Below are 23,781 nucleotides of genomic sequence, written 5' to 3'. Positions count from 1 at the left end.
ACTCCTCTCAGCTCCCTATACAGTAGTTGGTGGCTGGCCTTTTCATCACAGAAAGTCTAGAACATTCCCAGAACAGTCTGGGGGGAACTGGCTACCAGTGCTTGAGGGATTCACCCCCCACACCCTGAAATTCACCTCACTGCCAATTTGTAGACTGAGGAGGGGTATTTTAGCCCAGGGCTAATAATAGGATTGCTTCATTGGAGTGATTATACAGTGGTACCTCAGGTTACCTACGCTTCAGGTTACAGATGCTTCAGGTTATAGACTCCGCTAACCCAGAAATAGTACCTCGGGTTAAGAACTTTGCTTCAGGATGAGAACAGAAATCGTGCTCCAGCGGCGCGGCAGCAGCAGGAGGCCCCATTAGCTAAAGTGGTGCGGTGCTTCAGGTTAAGAACAGTTTCAGGTTAAGAACGGACCTCCGGAACGAATTAAGTTCTTAACCTGAGGTACCACTGTACTATGTATGTAGTTGCTTACATAATTGTTGCAGATAGACGTCATACGGTTGCAGATACACTTCATATTGTACTCATTTTAGTTAAAGATACCAGAAATCACTGCATTCCACCCAAGGGGCCACCAGCTTTGCACAAGAGTGACTTCCTCTGTGGGGCAAATAGTATACAATATAAATTTGAATCACCGTAGTCCAAATTAGGTAGTTAGTTTGGGATGCAAAGGTTTTGGAAGGGTAGCACAAGGATGCTTTTAAACAGGGTTTGGGAAACACAAGGCGGGGAGCCGAACACTGATTTGTTGCCAGGCAAAGTACCCTCCTTAGGCCACGCCTCCTGTCCCCAGACCAAGCCCCTCACTGGCCATACTCCTTGAATCCTTTTGTCTAGCTGGAAAGTGGTCTTGAATTGTGATAGAATTCCTCTTGCTTGCCTGGATAAAGGATGGACAGAAGTGTTTGTGTTTGTGAAGAAACCTCTGCCCTTTGCATTATTGGAATGTAGCCAGCTGTACAAAGGCAAAAGTCACCTTTGTCACTTTTACAGCCACTGGCGTGGAACCCCCAGAAGATTATGTCAGAATGCAGCCTTTGGGTTGAAAAACTCCCTTACCCCTGCTGCTGATTAAGCTTAGATTTAGTTGATCTGCTTTTTAATGGATCGATAAGTTAAAATTCAAATAAGTTGACATCTTAAGAAAACCTTTATATAAACAAAAACAAAAACAAAATAACAATCAAAAAGCTACCATCTCTTTTCAGAAGCAAGGCCCATCTTTAATGCTTTGATTTTCAGTCCAGACTATGATAACATACCAGAATGCAAATAGCCTCCATAGTGATAGCAAGTGCACCTTTCATTTTTAAAATTACCTTTACGTTTTATTATTCCTTTTTCTGTAAGCTGTGCTGATTATTAAGCAGCTCGGAAATTTAACAAATAAATTGCCACTCCATAGTTCCAAATGGGCTTGCTGTTTTTGCTTGTGCTTACATGGGAGTAAGTACCACCAAACTCAGCAGAGAAAACATACAGAAGATTGAGTTTGGGAATATCGTACTCAACAAATTGGTAGCTGATGGATATAATGATGATCAACTAATTGTTGCAACCCTAATATTGTGTTAATCAACTAATCATCTAATTGGCTTTAACCCTAATTAAATATATCAAATCATTTTTGTTTTCCCTTGAATCTCTCCCCCTCCTCCACTCCTAAAAACATGATTTTTGTGCTCCTTACAACAGAGGTGGGCAAAAGACAGGAGCTCTGGATGATTTGCAGTAGGTCCACAGTTGTTCCTGACTGCCAATACTTTTCACATTAGCAATAAAAAAGGATCTCATCTCCTCCCTGCTTAGGTTGCTGGAATCAGGGATGTTTTGTGTAAAAGGACTGTGAGCTCATTTCTGGTATGGAAAACAAAATCTTAGGCTGAACATGTGTCCAAAAGTGCTGAATTTCATGGTATATACTCCAGCATCATTATTCCATACTTGGATTCCATTGGTGGTTCTTAAAAATAAAGTAGATCCCACAGGGATCTGAAGTATGCTCACCTCTGACTTGGAAAATATTCCTTTTTTGAAAGCTTCATTCATGGACTCTGCTTTGGTATAGCTCATCCTATTTTACACAGGGAACCAGTATTCTCCCAGATGATGACTTAATAATGATGATGATGATGATGATGATGATGATGATGATAACTAACTAACTAACTAACTAACTAACTAACTAATACATACTGTATTGGCCTGAATATAGGCCACACTCCCCCCCCCCCCCAATTATGACTGTGAAAACTTAAAGTGCGGCTTTACAAAGTCACGACCTTACAAAAATTGGCTTTTACGGGACTTCCGGTGAGGCAAGATGGCAGGCGCCATGCCAGCGTATGGCTCCTAGGACCACCAGCACCAGCATAAAACACAATTTTAAGGGAGAGGCTTATATTCAGGTATTGTCTTTTTTTTCCTCTCCCCCCCCTTGAATTTTAAAGGTGTGGCTTATTTGCGGGTACGGCTTATATTTGGGCCAATACGGTAATATTTATTCATCACCTACTATTTAAAAAGTCTACAGTCATCTTTTTCTCCATCCAGTGAGACAACTAAAATGGACAAATCCTACCCCACCCTACTAGAAGGTGAAGAGTAGAAACAGGCCATGAATCATGCCACCATATGATCCGAGTTAAAGACCAAAAGCCTGGGCAAAGATGTATGTCTTAGCCTGGTGCCTCAAAGCTCAAGGCATGAGTTTGGGAAGTGTTCCTGGAAGTGGTCACCTCCTCCCTGTTCCCCTGTAGCATGAAGCCAGAGACATCTGGATTTGTTTCACTAAATGCATTTCATTTTTTACTCCTCAGGCAGCTCTGGCAGATGGGTTTTCCTTGTTCCTGCTGTTTGCTTGCAGCCTAGTATATAGTACTCTTGCCGATATGGACTCATTTGTTTGGACTTTTTGTATGTTTTTTGTTGCTGTTAGAGAAGATCTCGCCTCAAGGGATTGAAATGGATGCCGTTCAGCTACTCTGCAGTTCTGTTCCTAAGAATATGCAATTTTGATTCTTTAAAAATAAAGTTTGTAATACGCCTTTAGCGGATTATCGGGGGATGGGAAGAGGTAAATGTAAATTCAAAGTAAGTGTTCGACTCAACCAGCTCATCTATTCTGAACAGCTCTGACCAATCCCTCTAGAAAGCCATTCAGGGTGTTCTCTCAAGAGACAAAGGCTGTAGCTGGATCTATAAATATGTGACTATAGCTGTCAATCACCTGTCACACTTTATATGACTTTCTGTTTGGGAGCCAGATAGGTGGAATGCAAGAAGAAAAGCTAGCTCACTGGAGCTAGAACAAAAATCCTCAATTGGACTAAGCCCAATTTTTGGAAATTGTGTGTGTGTGTGTGTGTGAGAGAGAGAGAGAGAGAGAGAGTTGGTTTTTTGGGGGGTGGGATTTCAACCATACCTGATTATCTTTGTCATTTGCTGTCAACTTCCTGTTCACAATTGCTTTTCTTTATCTGAACCTTTTCTGCATTTAATTTTTAATAACGATTCCTCTCGTGGAAATTCAAGCCATGTGGTCACATCATATTATCAACAGTCAATCAGATTTGGCTGTGTGATGACATCATGAAGCCAAATCAGAGTGAGAGTGATGCCTCCTGTCCTTTCTCTGGACAAACATTGTTGTGCTTTACTTTCTGCCTCTCCCTCAATCAGTCACCAAATGTATGTGTATTTTATGGAGTGTTGGGATTTTCTTTAGGTGAAATTCATGCTTCAGTTGGGTTCAGCTTTAAATGCCTTATATGCACAGATTTACAACTGTGTTCTAAGTTTCTGGTAACTTAGAATATGTGGGAGAGAGGGAAAAGAAAGGACACCAAAGAAGGAGAGGAAAGGAAGTCTCTAGATGTCTTGTGTTGTGTCCCTGTTTGGTTGTGGTTTTGTTTTCATTCCCCCCCCTTTTAATTTTTATTTATTCTTTTGGAACTGTATGTAAAAACTACAGATATATGTGTGTGTGTGTGTGTGTGTGTGTGTGTGTGTGTGTGTATATAACCCTGTGTTCTAAGTTTCTCTGCATTTCCTCTAATTCAATAACGGGCTGAAAGGATGGAGTTTATGTTCAGGGTGTTGGATATACTAATCAATACACTATAGTACAGTATATAGTTGTAAAAAAATGTAACCTTTGAAAGGTTAATCTTCACTAGAGGAAATGTGCAAATAGGATGAATACATTTGCTGTGCCTACTGTTCTCCACTCACATCTACCTTCCTCTTCCCCTTGGTTAAGAGAGGGGTGAATAAGGATGAGTCACACTTTTGACAATCTTCTAGGCCTCCTTGGACCATCTTACCTCTCATAGAGACACATCCCCACCACATCAATAGCTATCCACCCTCCTCTTTCACATCCAAGCTATGACCAGGTATTGCCTCAGGGCAACCCATTAGCAGAAATCGAATAGGAAACACATAACATTATGTCTTAGTCTCTGGCTCTGTGATTACTCTTACTAAATAATAGGGTTGTGTATAGCCCTCCTGACCTGACTCAGGGACCACTCAGGCCCTCATATGAGGTCAACTCAGGGCCAGTCCAAGCTGGGTCAACCCAGGGAGCTCCCATCCTAATTAAGTATATGTTTGGGAGGGAGCAGTGGATGGCAGGAATAAGACTATTTGGCCTGGTTCAACTCAGGATTCAGTCAAATCTGGTACACAGCACTACTAAATAATGCTAGGAATGAGGTTAACCATCATGAAGTACAGTGGTACCTCGGGTTACATAGGCTTCAGGTTACATATGCTTCAGGTTACAGACTCTGCTAACCCAGAAATAGTGCTTCAGGTTAAGAACTTTACCTCAGGATGAGAACAGAAATCGTGCTCCGGCGGTGTGGCAGCAGCAGGAGGCCCCATTAGCTAAAGTGGTGCTTCAGGTTAAGAACAGTTTCAGGTTAAGTATGGACCTCCGGAACGAATTAACTACTTAATCCGAGGTACCACTGAACTGTATTTGTTGCAACCAGCTGCTTTCCTTTGATGGCAACCATTCTTGAGGGTCTCCAGTGAATTTCACCCAGCAGGTAGATGAAGTGATGGGTTAGAGTTGTTTCAGGTTTTTTATTGTCTGGTGTGCTGGTGGCATGACTGATGGTAAGAAAAAGAAGCAAGAGCGTAGCACAGCTGTGGTCTCAGTGTGCTCCAGGTAGGCAGTGAGTCAGCTGTGCTGGCTGTGGGTGATGGGATCTGTAGATTCCAAAAAATTGGGAGGGCACCAGACTCCTGACCTTTTGACTCTGGCGTTTCCTAGGGTTGGGAGTCCCCAAAGTGGTTCCAGTTGCAACACAGGGGCTTAGGAGAGCACATGGATTATGTCTGATTACCCTCACACAGCAGCGAGAGAGGTTTGGCCAAAGGCCAGTGTGCCATTTGTAAGCATTCAGAGAAGAGACCCGAGCACCTCATGGAACTGAAATTGGCACCGTTTGACTGCAAAAAGTTTCAGCCAAATTGGAAGGCAGGACTGTTACATGATTAGTGAGGAGGGGGAGAACAAGTGGAGGGCTAACCTTGTCTGTTTTCACAGCCAGGGATATGATCTCCAAATTAAATTTCCATGATTTATCACATCTAGAAAGGTTAGAGGAAGCAAATAAAACAACATAAAAAAGCAGGAGGAAAACAGGGGATGGAGCTGCCAAGGTTGCTTCTTCCCTTTTATGGCAGAAGGGAAATCATCCTATGAAAATTAGATTATGATTGGGTCCCAGAACTAATTGTTATGAGACGGCAAAGGGGTATTGTATTGCCATTGAGCTGCAATGTCTCAGAACTGAATCCCATCTATTATTGCAGAGAAATTCGTCAGAAAGTGCACTGGGTGTCTGAATTTGTCCCTGCTGGGGGAGCTGCTCTGAGTCACTGTGATGAATGGGGATTTGGTAGAGAGATGAGGGAACACATTCTTTCTCTGATGCATAATCTGTTGCATAATCTTTGCCACTTTCAGCAGCATTTTTTTTATTCTGCCAGCAGTGACCGGCAGGTAGGACGGCAGCCAGCCTCCCCGCCAAACAGGGAAGTGGCCCACTGCAGAGCGTCCATCTTTGTGATGGAGAAAGGGGGGGAGGGGATTCAATGAAGAGACAGGACAATGACAAGACAGAGTGAATGCTGGGATAGCTTCTCCAATGCCTGAGTTAATCAGGAAGGGATTGTCTGTAGAATTCACATCAGATACCTGGCACTGATACCTAGACATTGTCTCGTCCCTTCAGTGGTGAGAATAAGCAGGGATTTGAAGAGGCCAGAGACAGATCCTGATTAGTACGAGGAATGTATTTTATATATTTCCTTTCTGACTCTCAGCCATAAGGTTAATGAAAGACGATCTCAACAAGTTCTTTGCTGCTTCTCTTAGCACAGAGTGGAATTTTGCTCTTGCTTTGAGTCTGGTAATTGTGTTTTAATGACGAGTCATTGTTGAGATGCTTGTTTTGATATTTGGAAAGCATCTCTGAGGGACTCCTTTTTGGAGGAGAAAAGCAGGAAATGCATTTTGCATAAGCAAAACAATGTAGCCTTCTGGACACAGCTCTTGGTCCATGCGCTTGCCAACCTCTGACCTAAATTGGGCTCCTCCTGGGGTGTGTATGTGAGGCCCAGAGCAAATCACACAGTGTGCCCCCCATTATCTCTTCATGGCAATGGTGATGGCAGTTGCCCTTCCTCCTCCTCCTTGGCTTACTTTTTTGCCACGGCTTTAGTGGCAGCAGCGCCATGGGGACATTGCTCTAGAAAGGGAGAAGTTGGAGAGCCTCAGTGGGTGAGCATGAGGCAGCAGGGCCAGGCAGGCAGAGGGGCTGCTGGCCATTCCCACAAGTGCCCAGGCATGCCTTCCCAAAATGTGTCTCACAAAGCAAAGGACCCCACAAAGCTTGGGGCCAGGGACAGTCATACCTATGCATCCCCCTCAAGGGTGACTCTGTTAATAGTTGTATTGTAAGATGAAATTGTAAGATGGAATTATACTGAGTGAAGAAGCTTGCTCAATGACTATTTTCCTTCCCCACATCTGTTAAAGAATGTATCCCAAGGCTCCATATTGATACTCCTAACTACCTTAGGGAATGTGTGTATACTGAATGAATTGTGTACATTCTCTGCCCAATATGCACAATCCCTGTAAGTGTTGAAGAATGTGCATATCTCAGCTGTATTTTGTTCATTCTCTGGCCATTATGCATAATCCCTAACAGGCTTTGGGGAATATGCACATCTTCTTTGGGCAATATGCACATTTTCTGGTCAATATACATAGTCTACAACCGGCATTGTTTTTGTTTTGTTTTCCGTCTCTAGTTCAGAAGTATGCAATGGTTCATATAAAGCAAAATAATGAGGAAAAGAGTACCTTCTCTTGCCTTAACTTTAAAATGTAGTACAGCCTACTTGCCCAAATAAACTAGCCCATTACCTGTTCCGCAGACATATCTGTCATTATGTTGTTTATTACTCCATATTTTCTGCTTGTTATTTGTCATAATTTGGATCATCTCATTTTTCGGTCCACAGAATGTCATCTGACAACTCTACCATTCTCTGTGATGTGCAACTCTTCTCAGGTCAGTATATAAACAAAGCTCCATGCCATTCTCTGCTTTCATATGTTTTTATGTGGCTGTATCTTCCTCTTCCTCTGGATTATATGAGTTAAATGGGAAGGAAGTTCCTGTTTTATTGCAAGTAACTTTGTAGGTTCCCCTTTCACTCTGCTGTTCTATGAAGCATTCCCCAATGCAGCACAACCTCACAGATATCCCCAAATCAATTTTTATCACATATTGATAAATTAACCCAAGAGGCATGTTGAACAAATATGTCAAATGTAGCATTTGTTCTTTCATCTGGAAAAGGGGAGATTTATTGCATAATCTAATCACACTTTTCTTAAGCAAATATTGATTCATTCAAAGAGCAGTTGAAGGCGAGATGTTTTCCTTTAGTTATTACATTAACATTCATCATTTCCCCTGGCTTTTTCTTTTTTCTTTTTTTTAAAAACCCAACCTTTTAAAGGTTAGTAATCAAAGATTTTAGAGGCCTGGGAATTCCTTCTTGGATAGAAATGATGTATTCCTGAAAACCCTTCATTATGCCTTAGCACAACTGGTTGTGCTCTAGTACTCTAGTAGCACAGAGGAGAATCTGAATGTTTAATGCAGGTGTGGAGAACCTTTGACCATCTAGATGTTGTTGTACTATAATCCCCTCAGCAGGCCAGGCATGAAGAGTGTTGTTGTTCAGCAACATCTGGAGGGACAAAGGTTCTCCACACCTGGTTTAATGTCATGAAGCCGCCTTCTTCTTTGACAATCACTCGTAGCCAAGTAAGATTGTTTTCCATAAACATGGTTTTTAAAGTGAGTCCATAAGTGACTGTGGAGGCCAATTCTGGATCCACACATCCTTCCACATTGGGGACATAGGTTTCCGAGTGGGAGTTGATCATGGTGAGGGTTTGCCAAGCGTGCCTTCCTCTTAGCACATTTCTCTCTTTCGTCCTGAGTTCAAACATCTTCAAAACCCATGACACCTTTGGTAAAGGCTGTTCTCCAAATAGAGTGCTTGCAGGCCAGTGTTTCCCAGTTGTCGGTGTTTATAATACATTTTTAAAAATTTGCCTTGAACCTCTTTTTTTGACAGCCAGCATTACGCTTACCATTTTTAAGTTCAGAATAGAGTAATGTCATGAAGTAGGCTCTTGCTCACACAATGATCTCGGCTGCAATGAATTTGTTAGTTTTTAAGCTGTGCATATGAAACTTTGCTTCTTTTTTAATGACTAAGCAAGACTACTTTTATTACTACTACAACTACTACTATTACTACAGAAATGTTTCTAAATAAGCATCCGTTACATGACATCTGTTATAGCCATACCCTCCATTGCTTACCCATATCTTGGAATGGCAGATGCTAAAATAGTCTCACCATGCTTTTTTGAAGGGTTGATTTCTGGTCCCCCTGATTCTGGGGTGGGTGGTGAGTGGTGGCTTCTTCTAAGTGTACTGATATCAAGAATCAACTATCTATATCTACAAAGGCACTTGGGCTTTTCTCTATCTCACTGACAGAAATAGCAATTTTTGTGAAGTTCTTCTACAACCATTAGGAAGCTGAATGAAATTGGCACACATGCATACAGCCTCAATGCACACCAATTACCAGAAAAGGCTGAAAATGGGACACAAAACTTAGCGAACCAACCTAATTCACACTTGCCAGACTTATAATCAATTTGGAGTGCAGTAAACAAACTTGATTGCACTTTTCTCTGAAAGTTTCAATGCTGTTTTTTTTAAAAGGCATATGAATATGCATATTTATGTGGAAAATGCATACAAAATGCATATTTTAGAGGAGCAACATTTTAAGAGACAGGGTGTACAAAGTCTGATTTGTGTGTGTGTGTGATTTAAAAAGAAATTTGCAGAAAATGGGATGGAAGGGACTTATGATTGAAAGTATTTGAAACTGACACAGAATGCAAATAGGTTGATTGTCCACCCCTGGGTTATAGTAAGTGGAACTGCAATTGACCTAGTTTTTACACATACGTGCTGCTGAGCATCATATTGCATGGAGCAGAGAAACCCTGTCCGGAATATCGCTGGTCTGGAAGAATAGTTTTGGGAAACAGATGAACCAGACAGCAGCTTGAACTTTTCTCAAGTTCCCATAAAACATTCCCCCCACCCTTCCAGTGGCTGACTGTGCGTGACGTTAAAAGAGTGATGACACAGCGCTTGTATCTATTTTCTTGTCTCTTTCTATATTGTCTGAACTTCAGCCAGTAAGTTTAGACTTGTAGAAATGTAGACAGGGAGAGTGGAAAGAAAATGAAGGCAAAAATAAACAGATGTGGTATCCTGGAAGACCACGGAAGACTCTTGCACAATGTCAGCGTTGCTCCAGCTTCCAGGAGGAATGTTAGCACATTGCAGTGGCTCCCATTCTACAGAGGTGATGTCAGAAAGACCCACACTTTCCCAAGAGCAATTTGGCTGCCTTATTCTGAGTAACTGTTGCTGTAGCTCCATTGCTAATCTTCTATTTTAATTCTGGATATACTTGCACCATGTTTCATTTCATTTTTTTAAAAAAGAGTTGCTTCACAAGCCAGGGTTAGAGTACATTTCACATTTGTGCTGACACTGTAAGAAACTTCCCCAACCCTGCTGTAATTCAAACACAAAGCAGTCACCTATCGTGGAGAATATTGGATGGAACTTTATTGCTAATATTGTGCAAAGGGTCAAACTTAACAGTATTCTTGGTGGGAGGGGGGCTTAAAATGAGCCAGATTGATTCTCATTTACTGTAATGACACTTACATTGGTTTGGAAAGGGGCCTAGTTTGCATTTACAGTAAGCCACTTTTATACTACTATATTTATTTAAAAGGAAGTTACATTTTTGGATCAGGGTGGGACTCCCAACTCCCATCATTCTCCACCAGCATGACCAACGGTCAGGGATGATGGGAGTTGTAGTCTAATCACATCTGGAAAGCTTCAGGTTTCCCATACCTACTTTAGAAATTCCTATCTTTTGCGATTCCTTGTTCTCCTGCGAAATCTTCTTTTGGTGTGGTGAAATGTGGATCTAGTAAATGCACATAACATTTCAAAGTGAGGTGCAGTGGAAGCATGAACTATTCTCTTTGTTGCCAGAATGCAACTCCTTCCACACTAGACTACTGGTGTGCATTTGGATGCTTAGCGTGCTAAAGTGGTCCAATATTCCATGTGGAAATAGCTTAAAGTACAATGAAGATTCTTCAGTTTTGAACACATACATCCTATTAAAAATTATCTTCTTCAAATATGAATGTAGAATATATTCCCCCTGTTTAGGGAAGTTTTTAATGTCTGATGTTTTATAGCTTTATTATTATTATTATTTCTGTTGGGAGTCACCCAGAATGGCTGGCGAAACCCAGCCAGATGGGCAGGGCATAAATAATAAATTTTTATTAATAATAATTATACATATTATTAATATTATACTCTGGAATCTAACAGTGCATGGTATCTGACAATAGCACTGAATATCTACTGTTATGTTGATGTACATTGGTGTTTTCTATTTGTTTTGATTTTATGATTCTTAGTTGTTTTACATGTAGGCATGCTTAGATATATTTATTGTTACAGTACTTAAAAACTGGGCTTTATCCAGTGAGACCATCCCACAAGGACTTTCACTTGTACAATAGAACTTCATCTTCTTGCCCTCCCCCTGTCCCTCAGTCTGTTCTGGGGCCCCCTCCAACCCCCTGGGAAAGATTTGGGAGAACTTGGGGGCCACATGGAGAGAGCAAGAAGTAGTTTTGTAATGCAAACAGAAGTCCTTGTGCTTACAGGATAACTTTGTTTGATGCAACCCTTTATTAGCATTTTAAAGGGTATAGGGAAGTTTTTAATGTTTGATTCTATTTTTAATATTCTGTTGTGAGCCGCCCAGAGTGGCTGGGGAAACCCAGCCAGATGAGCGGGGTATAAATATGTTGTTGTTGTTGTTATTATTATTATTATTATTATTATTATTATTATTATTATTATTATCATTTGGCTATGTAAATCACATGGCTATTCTGTTGAAATATGAAGAAATATATAAATTAACTAAATATTTAACATTCCATATATTATACCATTTGCCATTACATTTTTATAAGTTTGCTATTTCTGTTTTGTTAACATTGATATTCAGCAGCAATTTGTGGTTGCCTGTATTTGACACTCATATTTAAAATCAATACTAGTTGGAAGTGCCAAAAGTTTCCAGTTAATTCTTTGCATATCTGGAACAAACTGGCTTTAAATCAGTTCTTGACTCCCTCCCCCTCTCTTGTTCTGTTGCTGAGAAATATATTTTCCTAAAGCCTAGATATGGGGTTGGATTCAACTAGCACAACGGGGCTCTTCCTTCTCTCCCTCAATACCACCTAATTGGCTCAGGAAGGCAAGAGAACCTCCAGAATGATGTGCAGGTTGCAGGGAAAGGACTAGATTGCTCTTGTGACAAACCTCCACTAGGGAACCTGTGGCTGGAAATGTCCTTTACATCACAGGTTTTCTGCACGGTTGCCTTGAAAGGTAAAGGACCCCTGACAGTTAAGCCCAGTTGCAGGTGACTCTGGGATTGCAGCGCTCATCTAGCTTTACAGGCCGAGGGAGCCGGCATTTGTCTGCCCAGCAGACAGTTTTTCTGGGTCATGTGGCCAGCATGACTAAGCCGCTTCTGGTGCAATGGAACACTGAAACCAGAAGAGAGCACGGAAACGCTGTTTACCTTCCCGCCGGGGCAGTACCTATTTATCTACTTGCACTTTGACGTGCTTTTGAACTGCTCATCCCGTCGTGGGGATTCGAACTGCCAACCTTCTGATCGGCAAACCCAAGAGGTTTAGTGGTTTAGACCACATCGCCACCCGCATCCCACAGTTGCTTTGGTCTTGTGATTATTTTGGATTATTTCCATGCCAGTGCCATCTATGTGGATGAGCCAATGGGTATTAGCCTAGAATGAAAGCTTTTGAATACAAGTGTTTGAGTAAGGCACACACAAAATGGATTCAGAAAATAATAATTTGGGAATCAGATCCTAAGGAACAGACAGCAAGGCAAAGCTCATCAAAGAACATTAGCAAAAAAAAAAAAAAAAAAAAAGCAGTGCTGAGCATATGGTTCAGTACCATATGTGTCTGATGATACAAGAAAAATGAAGGTCTTTGCAGAATCCCAATTAATAATAATATCTGCATCTCAGGCAAATTGTACTCATTTGTAGCAATATAGTGTAACATGGGCCTGCTTAATGGAGAAAGGCATTGCTCTGGGATTGCAGCACTGAAGTGTTGGAATCAGCCAGGCAGCAGCGACGCTATTTTGGGTTGCACAAATTTATAGCAGCAAAGTAGAATAGTGGAGAGGGATGCATCTGCAGACAATTACAATTTGCCTGGCATGCCAAAGTTGTTTTGCATCTATGTTTTTTAAACAACCCTGAGCAGTCTGTCTCCCCACCTCCACATTCCCCTCTGATTTTAGTAGAGCTAAACTCTCTGTGTCTCTTTGCCATCGAGGTTATTTAAGAAACCAGAAAGCGCTGATGAAGCAGGCCAGTCTTTACTGCTGCCATAATATCATTCAAGCTTCCTTCCTTGATTGCCTTTTTAAAACACTGACCTTAATAGGTTCAGACCCCTAAGGACTAGCTCATGCCTGCCGCATCCCTTTGAATGACGGCCCATCTGCTTGATGGCATAGCGGGTTTAAACTATTTTCATTAAAAGGTAATATCTCCAGAAGCTCACATGTGCATATGGGCAGAGGGGCTGGCACCAGGGTGTTGTTGTTTTGTGATCACTGCTGTGCTGTTGTGCTACTTGTCTTGAAGAAGCATTCAGGTCATCTTGCCCCTGTTGCGATGCCCCATGATGTATAGAATATTTCCAGTCACAAAACATGCTGTGCATGTCAGCAGAAGTCCAATGATCCTTGTGGGGAATGATACAGGGTGCCCCAGCTGATGAAGCACCAAGGCCAGTTAAGCAGATGTGCGAGGAGAGGGTAAGTAAAACCCATGTAAACCACAAAGCCTAGGGCTTGCCGATCAGAAGGTCGGAGGTTCGAATCCCCACGACGGGGTGAGCTCCCGTTGCTCAGTCCCTGCTCCTGCCAACCTAGCAGTTCGAAAGCATGTCAAAAGTGCAAGTAGATAAATAGGTACTGCTCTGGTGGGAAGGTAAACAGCATATGCTACTCTGGTTCGCCAGAAGCGGCTTAGTCATGCTGGCCACATGACCTGGAAGCTGTACGCCGGCTCCCTCGGCCAATAAAGCGAGATGAGCGCTGCAACCCCAGAGTCGGCCACAACTGGACCTAATGGTCAGGGGTCCCTTTACCTTTACCTTTAAGATCATGCTAGAAATCCCGAGCAGGGCAGATTCTGCCACATAATTCTTGTAGGTGGCAATATGAGACTTCAATAATAATTTAGTGCTGAGGACAGGCTATTGTCCCCCCACTCAAAATGCTCAGGGAGATCTTGAGATGAAGAATGAATTCAAGGAAGCATCCCAAAGAGAAGATGTTGCAGGAATGGGTGACTTCAACTACCCTCAAATAAACTGGCAGTCATGAGAAAGAGGTAAAATTTCTAGATACCTGTAATGGTTCTAGGGGTTGCTCGTGCGTAAATCAGCGCCACACCTGGCCTGGTTGCCTGAATGAACCCTTTCTGTCTGGACAGCCACTCACCCGTGGCTGTCTCAATCGCTGGCAGAATCCGTCAGTGGGCGTTTCTTGAACTTCTTCCAGCAAAGAAGCTCTTTGACGCCTAGTCTCTGCCTACTCTCCCTGCGCAGAAGCCTTCTGCGCAGGGAGGGTGTGGGCAGCGAAGGACCCGTGCTCTCCCCGCTGGTCCCCGGCAAGGAGTCATGGAGCCACCTCGCCGATTCCCCCATCTGCCCCCCTTCTCCACTGGTGCTACGCTGATTTCCTTCCCCAGAAGATGTGCTGCTTCTCTCCCTCCCGGGATGTTCTCCGGAATCCCTCTGGAGCCCTCCCTCTCCCTCTGGCTCCGATGGCAGTTCCCTGACAATACCCTAAATGACTATGGAAGCAATCAGAGGGGCAATGACTCCAGCCATAATCTTGAGAGGCACCCAGGGCCTGGTGCAGGACATAAGTGTTGCCAGGACAAATGGGAGCAGTGACTATAGTGCTAAGAAATTAAATATACCGTACATGTAAATGACCAATGGGCAAAAAAATCCAACATGGTCCCATTTGATTTCAGAAGAGGAAACCTGCCCCAAATGAAGAGACCAAAGTTAAAAGTCAAAATCAAGAAAGTCAGATCATTCCAAAATGCTTGGGAGTTGTTGTTGTTTTAAAGAAAAAGCTGAACTATTAGAGGCAGGAAGGCTTCCTTACAAAATAGAAATCTTGTCCAAATGAAGAGAACAAAAAGGAATAAGACAGTGGGATTGTAGTAGATAGCTCACTGACAATGTTGAGCCAGTGCGCTGCAGCTTTGAAAAAGGCCAATTCCATGCTAGGGATCATTAGGAGAGGAATATGAAAATAAAACTGATGATATCATAACGCCATGATACAAATCTATAGTGCATCCCCACTTGGAATGCTGGCTACCTCACCTCGAAAAGGATATTGTAGGCTTGGAAAGGTTCAGAAAAAGGTAAACCAAATGATCAAGGGAATGGAGTAACTGAAAATGGGTCATAAGGGCTCACATAGCGGTGAAAAACTTTGCCCTCCAACACTGGAAAGATAAATCCCCTCCAGCAATCAAACGATGGACAGAGGACCTTAATGCACTTTCCATGTTTGAGCATGCAGCTTATTACAAACAACATCCACCAGACACCTCCTGGGACTTTTGTACAGAATATACAGATGTCTATGTCTCCGTACCTTGCACCAAATGGATACATAATATTTCCCAGTTTATTGTATTTTATCCTTGCAAGCAAATTTATATCTGTAATCTGTACAGTTTTGACCCTGCCCCTTTCTGCACTGAGAAAGTGGTGCCATGCGGATTGCCAGATGATGTGCCCATGTGTCAGAGCATTCAGTTCACTGTGGACAAGTGGCAATGCTCGCAAAATGTACCAAGGCATAAAGAAAGCATTCAGATTAAGAGTCAGAGGGCTGGGACCCTGGATGGTCATACCCAAATCCAGACATGGCAGTAACACTGGGAACCTGAAGTGAGTGGTTTGGCCGCTGCAGCCTAAAGTGCAGGTCAGCTTTATTGAGCAACCCCAGGCAGGCCAGGTTCCTCACATTCATGCCAGGTGTGATCTATGCTGAGGTTCCGTGCTGCCTGCCAATCTCAAGGTCAATATTGCATGCGCTGCTCACTTCTGCACCAGAAGAGGACTCTGAAGCCAGGCTTCAGTCTTATGTTTCTTGTTCAAGTGTAGGAGTTCCTAGGAGCAGAGCACCACTGAAAATCAGTGCAGGGTTTGAGGGCACAATAAAGAAGGAGCTATGGAGGCAGGATTAGTTTTGAGCACAAGACTCAGGAGTCTTTTGATCAGAAGCTGATCAGTTGAAACTTATTTGAGAGCTGGTGATAGGACTGTGTTCACATGCAACACCATACATTGAAAGCACATTTAATGCACTTTTATAACAATTGATTCTCCCATCCTCCCATTAATTCTGGGTGTTGTAGTTTATCCTTCACAGTGCTAAAGTCTGCAGCATCCATAACAAACCACAGTTCCCAGAAATCTTTGGGAGATACCATGTGCTTTAAATGTATGGTATGACCTGTCTTCTCTGGAGGCTAGCTGGCTAGTTGAAGGGGTACATAGCAGACCACATGTTCTATACAGCTTTGGCCTCCAAAATCTCACTGCCACTCACTGCCCCCACCCACATCATCTACAACCTGAGGTACTTGCCTCACTCTGACTAATAGTAGGGCCAGTCCTGGGACCATGTAACAAAATGGTGGGGAGCCACCACTAACTTGGTGTAATTGTGAGACCCAAATGGAAGCTGGAGACAGCTGATGGATTTGACTATTATGCATCTGTGTCCCAAAGTGACTTTTAACTTTCAGAGAGTTGGCCAGTCTATCGCTCTTTCTTCTTGTCTTACTTCTGGTCAGTCAGTACATTATATTTACAAATCACTTCTTGGCCATAAATCAGCCTGTTTTTTTGGATGTAGTCCCTGAGTACTGGCAGGAGGGGGAATTGATTAAGTTTTTTTGTCAATTTGCTTTCAAGTACTGCTAACAGCTGTCCCATAGGGAGTGATTGAAGCCTAATGAAATGTTCAGGCTGAAGAAATGAGAAGGTCATCTCCATCACAGTGAGGAATGCAGACCAAATCAGTATGTAGTACATTGTAGCCGCTTGGACTGAGTCAGTGTCTGAAGAGCAGGTATATTCTTGAACAGTTGTGCTCACTCCTCAGGCACCAGCTTGGTGCCCTCCACATGTTTTGGATTACAGCTTCCATCACCCCTGACCATTGACCATGGTGGTTGCCACTGAAATCTAAAACATACAGCATCAGGTTGTGGCTGCCACTTCTGTGGCTGCATACCCTTTGGCTCATATGTGAAATGGTATCTTCTCAGTGTGGTTCAGGTGCAGCTCCCATCAGGATGTCCTCTGTGGTCGTTTTATGATGCTCTGAGGCCAGTTCATGAAGCCTTTTGTTCCCCCCATTCCAGTCACCAGCTTCTTTAATTGAGCAATATAGCACGCTACTGTAGGAGAAGAGGGTGAACAGGGGAACAAGAGTGCCTTCACCCTCTGCTCCTGCAGCACAGTGTTATATAGCTCAATAAAAGAAGCTGGCGACTGAGCAGGGGAAACAAAAGACTTCACAAACTGCCCTCAGAACAGTGGGTGCTCTCAAGGTAACCCTTAACTGATTTTACTCAAGTCCCAAGATGTCCAAAGAAGAAGGCATATCCCCCTTCACCCTCCCCAGTTTTCAGCTGAGTAATGCTCCAAAGCTTTTCAAGTCTTCTTGTCTTCTCAACTACAGGCAGGAGGGTAATAAGAGAGGCTATTAAGACAGAAACCTTTCTCTGCTTGCCAGAACCACTCAGCCAGTGCCAGTGCTGTTCTAGTCAATGAGGCATGGCACCAGGAACTGGGGCTCAGAAGTTTCCCAAAGGCAGTCAGGTCCACCACCACCTTTTTCTGCTCAATCACTCAGGATAGTGCTCATCCCTATCACTCATTCTGCCTTGGTTTGTTTGTTTGTTTGTTTTGCTTCAGTTGATATTTGGGTTGATAATAGTGAGTTGACTCGAAGCACTTGTGGCCTCCTTAGTGATGTTAGGGTGCCAATGAGGCATTCTGGGACAAGGTAGGAGTGTAAGGCCTTGAGTGAAAATGACAGGAGGAGCTTTCACATCAACATCGTGGCAGCATTCAAGAAGATATTAAGAAGAGCAGAGTGCAATTCTTTGTTTCCTTTTCTGGATTTGTTCGATAAGTCTTTATTCATTGGATCTATCCTCTTACCTGCATTCTTGTATGCCTTCTGCTGCTGCTTCAGAGAGGCAGTTTTCCGACATTGCCTCCACTTGACTCCAGCCCGGCTCTTTCAAGACGTAACCTTTCCAGAGATTTTAGTTCATGCCCCCCAGATCTTGATGTGACACAACATTAAGTAGCTTTGTCATCTCTTGCCTTTTCAGTCCCACCAGATTTGTACATTGCTCAGTCAAGTGACCTCTCTGCATATATATACGAGGGATTTTAGTGCAAGCTTGTAACCAAGATCTCTTGACTCTTGCTCCTGAAACCTTTCTCTGTGTCTGCCAGATGTTTTTGCAAGCCCACCATGACCTACTTGAGAGAACAGTTCTTCCCCCCACCCCACCCCATGGAAGGTGACCTTTAAATCTGCATCTGGACTGATTCTTCCTTCTACGGATTGTGATATCAGGGACGCCAGGCCCTTCTAATGTTGAATCTATGGCTGAGCAGAACATATGTGTGTTGACTGACTTGTTCTTCATCAAGCCTTGTGGGTGTTTGAAGCGAACTGCATGGATAGATGAATACCCATAGAAATAAAAATGGTATCCATCTGCACATGTGGAGACTTCTATGGGTGGTCATGATTAACAGGTGAAATAAGCCCAAAGTTGAAAAAAATCTATGGTCTTTTTTTTTTTTGGTAAATAAATTTTATTAGTTTTACATTTTCAACTTCAAAAATGATTTTCCATCAAGTAAAATTAAAGATACAAAATATCCAACATAAAAAATAAAATAAAAAGTGAAATAAAAGTAAAAAGAAGCAAAGAAAGAGAAAGAAGAGAAAGAAAAAAAGAAAAAAAGAAAAAAGAAAAAGAAAATAAAAGATCTTTGTGGAGGCTCTCTTTAACCTTCTGACTTCCCTCCATTTCCTTTCCTGGTTCACTGAATATATACCTTTTCTTCATAATTTACTTAAACCTCTTTTTCTTATCCTTATTGTTTTATCCCAATTGCATGCCTTCATATTTTGCTATTTTAGTTCAAATTCATTTCCATAAATTTTATCTCAGTTTAACTACTTGCAAATGTTTAGTCAAAGCCTGCTAGTGTTTCTACTTGTTTACAATATTTTTGTACATATACAATAAATGCTTCCCATTCTTTTTTAAATTTCTCAATGTCACTGTTTCTGAGCTTTTCCGTAAGTTTTGCCATTTCTGCATAGTCCATCATTTTCAGTTGCCATTCTTCTGTTGTTGGTATCTTGTCTTCCTTTCACCTTTCCATATATGGTCTTTTATGCCTCTGCCCAGACAGCTCACATTTTAAAAAAAATATATTGTAAGCTTACTCAGTGCAATACATATGTAGAAAAAAATTGATTAAAATCCTTAAAGCTTTTTTTCCTTCAAATTAAAAACTTCTAAAACCCCCAAAGTAGCAGGTAAACTTTTATAAGGCAAGAGATTTTATAAGCCAAGAGAGTCAGTGTTTTTCAGTTGATGCTGGAACCCAGAAGAGTGGCTAAATGCTGATGTTTCACTAGAGTAAACAGCACGTCCCATCTTACCAACCCTCAGAAATACCAACAGTGTTTTGTCTGATTTTCCTTTAATTATTGCCCGTGCTAATATATTTAATATCCCGTTAATGTCCTTACTTCAGTGAGAGTCTGAAACTAAAGTACTAGAGGAAAATCAATTTCAAGTCTATCCCCGTTCCCTACTGAGGTGTTTTGAAGGAGACGAAATTAATAACTGCAAACAGATCTGTCTCGGCAAAAGTATTTCTCACTGGGAAGGGATTATTTGATTTGTTCTAATAATTTTCCTTCCATCCACCAGCTCTGCAGACGTTGGTTAAAAAAAGAAAGAGAGAAAAGTGTTCATTGGCCAGCAATAAGCTTTTCATTACTCTCACTGTTCTCATGATTGTTACTTTTACTGATTGCAGAAGTAGCTCTCTTGAATCATTTATGTTTGGTGTTGGAGGCCCTGAAAAAGAATGGTTGCATTAAGCAAATAACAAGATGATAGACTAGGTGAGGGGCAATGGCTCTGTTGAAAGCCAAATTAATTCTTTCCCTCAACATTTCTCTGAACAACATCATTACTGTTTGCTTTCAGGACATGTTTATCACCTTCCCCCCACCCCCGCTTTGTTACTGTTATTGGACCATTTCCAACACCTCTTTGAGGGTGAAAGGTTGTACTCCAGTTTGCTTAATAGATGCTCTCTAGATGAACTATTAGGAACATATTAAGCTGCCATATACCAGGTCCATCTAGCGCAGTGTTATCCATCTAGCGCAGTGTTATCCACACTGAATGGCAATGGCTCCCCAAGATTAAGAGAGGATTGCTCTACCACTGAGCTGTGGCCCTTGCCCTTCTAGTGTGTAGTTGAAATGATTCTTCACACGTCTCCTGTAGATGCAATGCAGAGCAGGTAGCATTAACCATGGCAAGCAGTTAGCAAATCCATTCACTAAAAGTGGAGTTTTCGGTCACTGTCTTTTCTTAGAGCTTGTTTTTTTTTAAAATAAATTTTTATTGGAGTTTTACAAAAGAGAAAAATAAAAATTCACAGAATAAAAAAAAACCACAGATAAAAATAAACATTACAAAAAAGAAAACACAAAAAATACACAAAAAACAACTAATTAAGAAAAAAGAAATTTGATAAAAGAAATAAAACAAATCCATTTTTCTCAGTATCCTCAATTTCATATGCTTAAATCCTTGACCTCCTCACACCTCCCCCCTTTTGTGTTCCCATTTGCATACTTAATTCTGCAAATTCTTACCCTTTTTCAAATATTTTAACTTTATACCATAACATATTATACCTCGATATTTTCGACCATTTATCAATACATTTTTTACATAATCTTATTAACTTTTGTCACTAGTTACCACTTATTACCAATCCAAGCATAATTTTAACATTCATTAATTTTACAGTATTTCTGAAGATAGTCTTTAAATTTCTTCCAGTCTTCTTCCACCAACTCTTCTCCCAGGTCTCGGATTCTGCCAGTCATTTCCACCAATTCCATATAGTCCATCAGCTTCATCTGCCACTCTTCCAGGGTGGGTAGCTCTTGTGTCTTCCAATACTTTGCGATGAGAATTCTTGCTGCTGTTGTTGCATACATAAAGAAAGTTCTGTCCTTCTTTGGCACCAATTGGCCGACCATGCCCAAGAGAAAGGCCTCTGGCTTCTTAAGGAATGTATATTTAAATATTTTTTTCATTTCGTTATAAATCATCTCCCAGAAAGCCTTAATCTTTGGGCACGTCCACCAAAGGTGAAAGAATGTTCCTTCATTTTCCTTACACTTCCAACATTTATTATCGGGCAAATGATAGATTTTTGCAAGCTTGACTGGTGTCATGTACCACCTGTATATCATTTTCATAATATTCTCTCTTAGGGCATTACATGCCGTGAATTTCATACCTGTGGTCCACAACTGTTCCCAGTCAGCAAACATAATGTTATGACCAACATCTTGTGCCCATTTAATCATGGCAGATTTAACTGTCTCATCCTGCGTGTTCCATTTTAGCAGCAAGTTATACATTTTTTTTTCTTAGAGCTTGTTCAATGTTGTGCATATGAAGGAGTTGTCCTAGGAGAGGGCTCTGAAATATGTGTAAGAAAAGCAGGTCTCTCACATGCATTTCTGTGGAAGCCCAGATGAAGGGGGACTAGGATAAAATGGCTTCCATACTCATAGCAATGACCTCCTATTTTGGCAAGAAAATATAGAAGGAAGCAGGGAGGTTACAGAAACATCAGTAGCTGCATTACGCCAAAGCAGACTACTAGCCCATCTATTTCAGTATGTTCTTCACCAGGTGGCAACCCGTGGCCTTCAGATGTTGTTGGCCTCAAACTGCCATCAGACCCATTTAGTCCCTCAAAATGTACCAGCCATGGGCTGGGTGGGTGGGTACCCACACTGCCCACAAGGGACATCCCAGCAGTGCTAGGCAACATGCCAGCACTAGTGCTAATCAGGATTAGTATTGGCTGAGGAAAGCAAGCACAGTGTGCACTTCAACCAATGGGAAGAGCCACAGATCCTTTCCTGAAAGGGCTGAGGTCTCCTTTCCCCCTCCAAAAATTATGGTTGCAGAGTAAGGTGTTTTCAAACAGTCCATGCACTCACATGCTTTGTGTGGTCTCTGCCACTTACTCAAGCTATTAACAACAAGCAAGATCACAATTTGGCACAGTGAGACAGACCTTTTAAAAATGTGAAGGCAGCAGCTGCTGAAGGCTCTGCACTTAGGGTGAGGCTGCAGTGTGTTTCCAATCTTTGTAGCCACCTGTCTCCTGCTTTGATCCCACAACTCTCATCTTACTATCTATCACTGCCTCATAAATCCCATTCCCCAACCCCTTTGTGCTCTTGCAAACTTTTACAGAGAAAACGTAAAACTCTTGACGATCAACCTTGTTTTAAATCAGACTTTCTTCAGCTCCACATTTTCATGTTTCATAATTCTGCTTGCACTGGAGTTTGGCTTTGTGGCTTGGGATTTTTATTCTTATTATTTTTTGGCCTTGTAATACAGTCTTCTGCTGGAGGATTACCCGGAAAAGGATTGCACATGGAAATCCCCCAGAATTTCCTAGAAAATAGGATTTAGACTCTTCCTTAATGTAAGCTTTTGTTATATCCTGTGACTCCCCACAGTGCCAAGCTGTACATTTTGTGAAGGAACAGTTTAGCTGCTAAATTGCAGAGATGTGGTTATCCTCTCCCACTGAAACCCCCTGACAATGTCCCCAGGGCTGATTCTGAGAGCCTCATGCAGCGAAACTAATCCTCTGTATTCAGCTGCATTGTTAGAGCAGAAATCCTTTAACCATTCTGCAAATGCCATCCAAAATGTCCACCAGGGAGGATATGAAGACCACAGGCGTGTAGACATTTTAATTTCTTATGCAACTGAACAGCAGAACTCTAGGTAGCCATGAATGGCATTGCATTTATTGAGCAGATAACCCCAAGGCTGTTGACCTAATCTCTCTTCTTTTTCTTTACGCTGGCTTCTCTAAAAACAAACAAACACTCCAGCATTTTTGTTTTTCTGCTTCTCATTGTTTCTCCCTTTCAAACTGTGCACTAAAAGCACATTTAATGGCAACATTGACTAGAATGCAGTTGCATTCATCCAAACCGTCTGGCAGACACCCAGCATCTTCAGACAGTGGGAAGCTTCAATTGACGTGACTGCTCTTTATGCAGGGTTACATTAAGATGCCACTACATGAGACACGTTGCAAGTTCAGGAAATTTTTAACTTGGGAATAACTAAGGTTTGAAGAATGGCTACTCTAAGGCATACATCCCCGGGCTTATTTCTTTATTTCTTATATCATCAAAATAATAATAATAATAATAATAATAATAATAATAATAATAATAATATCATACTACTGCAGTGGTGGGAACCTATCATCCTTTAGATCAGCGGTTCTCAACCTGTGGGTCCCCAGATGTTGTTGGACTACAACTCCCATCATCCCTGACCACTGGTCATGCTGGCTAGGAATGATGGGAGTTGTAGTCCAGCAACATCTGGGAACCCACAGGTTGAGAAACACTGCTAGATCTTATTCGACTCTGACCAGCCCCAGCCAGCATGGCCAATGGGCAAGGATGATGGGAGTTGTGGTGCAGCAACATCTCGAGGGTCACCGGTTCCCCGCCTCTGC

At 42.0% G+C, this 23,781-nt stretch overlaps 1 long non-coding RNA gene across 2 annotated transcripts in view; it reads left to right on the top strand.

The window, feature by feature from the left end:
- The window catches only part of LOC310758038, a 154,547-nt gene that overhangs the window by 88,323 nt on the left and 42,443 nt on the right, over positions 1 to 23,781 (top strand). For both annotated transcript variants that reach the window (XR_014545631.1, XR_014545632.1), the window contains exon 2: positions 7,563 to 7,612. This is a non-coding gene — a long non-coding RNA (uncharacterized lncRNA). The remainder of the gene's footprint in view (positions 1 to 7,562; positions 7,613 to 23,781) is intronic.

This window comes from Podarcis filfolensis, assembly GCF_964270895.1.
Source record: "Podarcis filfolensis genome assembly, chromosome: 2".
Lineage (NCBI taxonomy): Eukaryota > Metazoa > Chordata > Lepidosauria > Squamata > Lacertidae > Podarcis > Podarcis filfolensis.
Note: the sequence above shows the minus strand (reverse complement) of the source record. Positions and strands in the feature narration are given on the sequence as shown.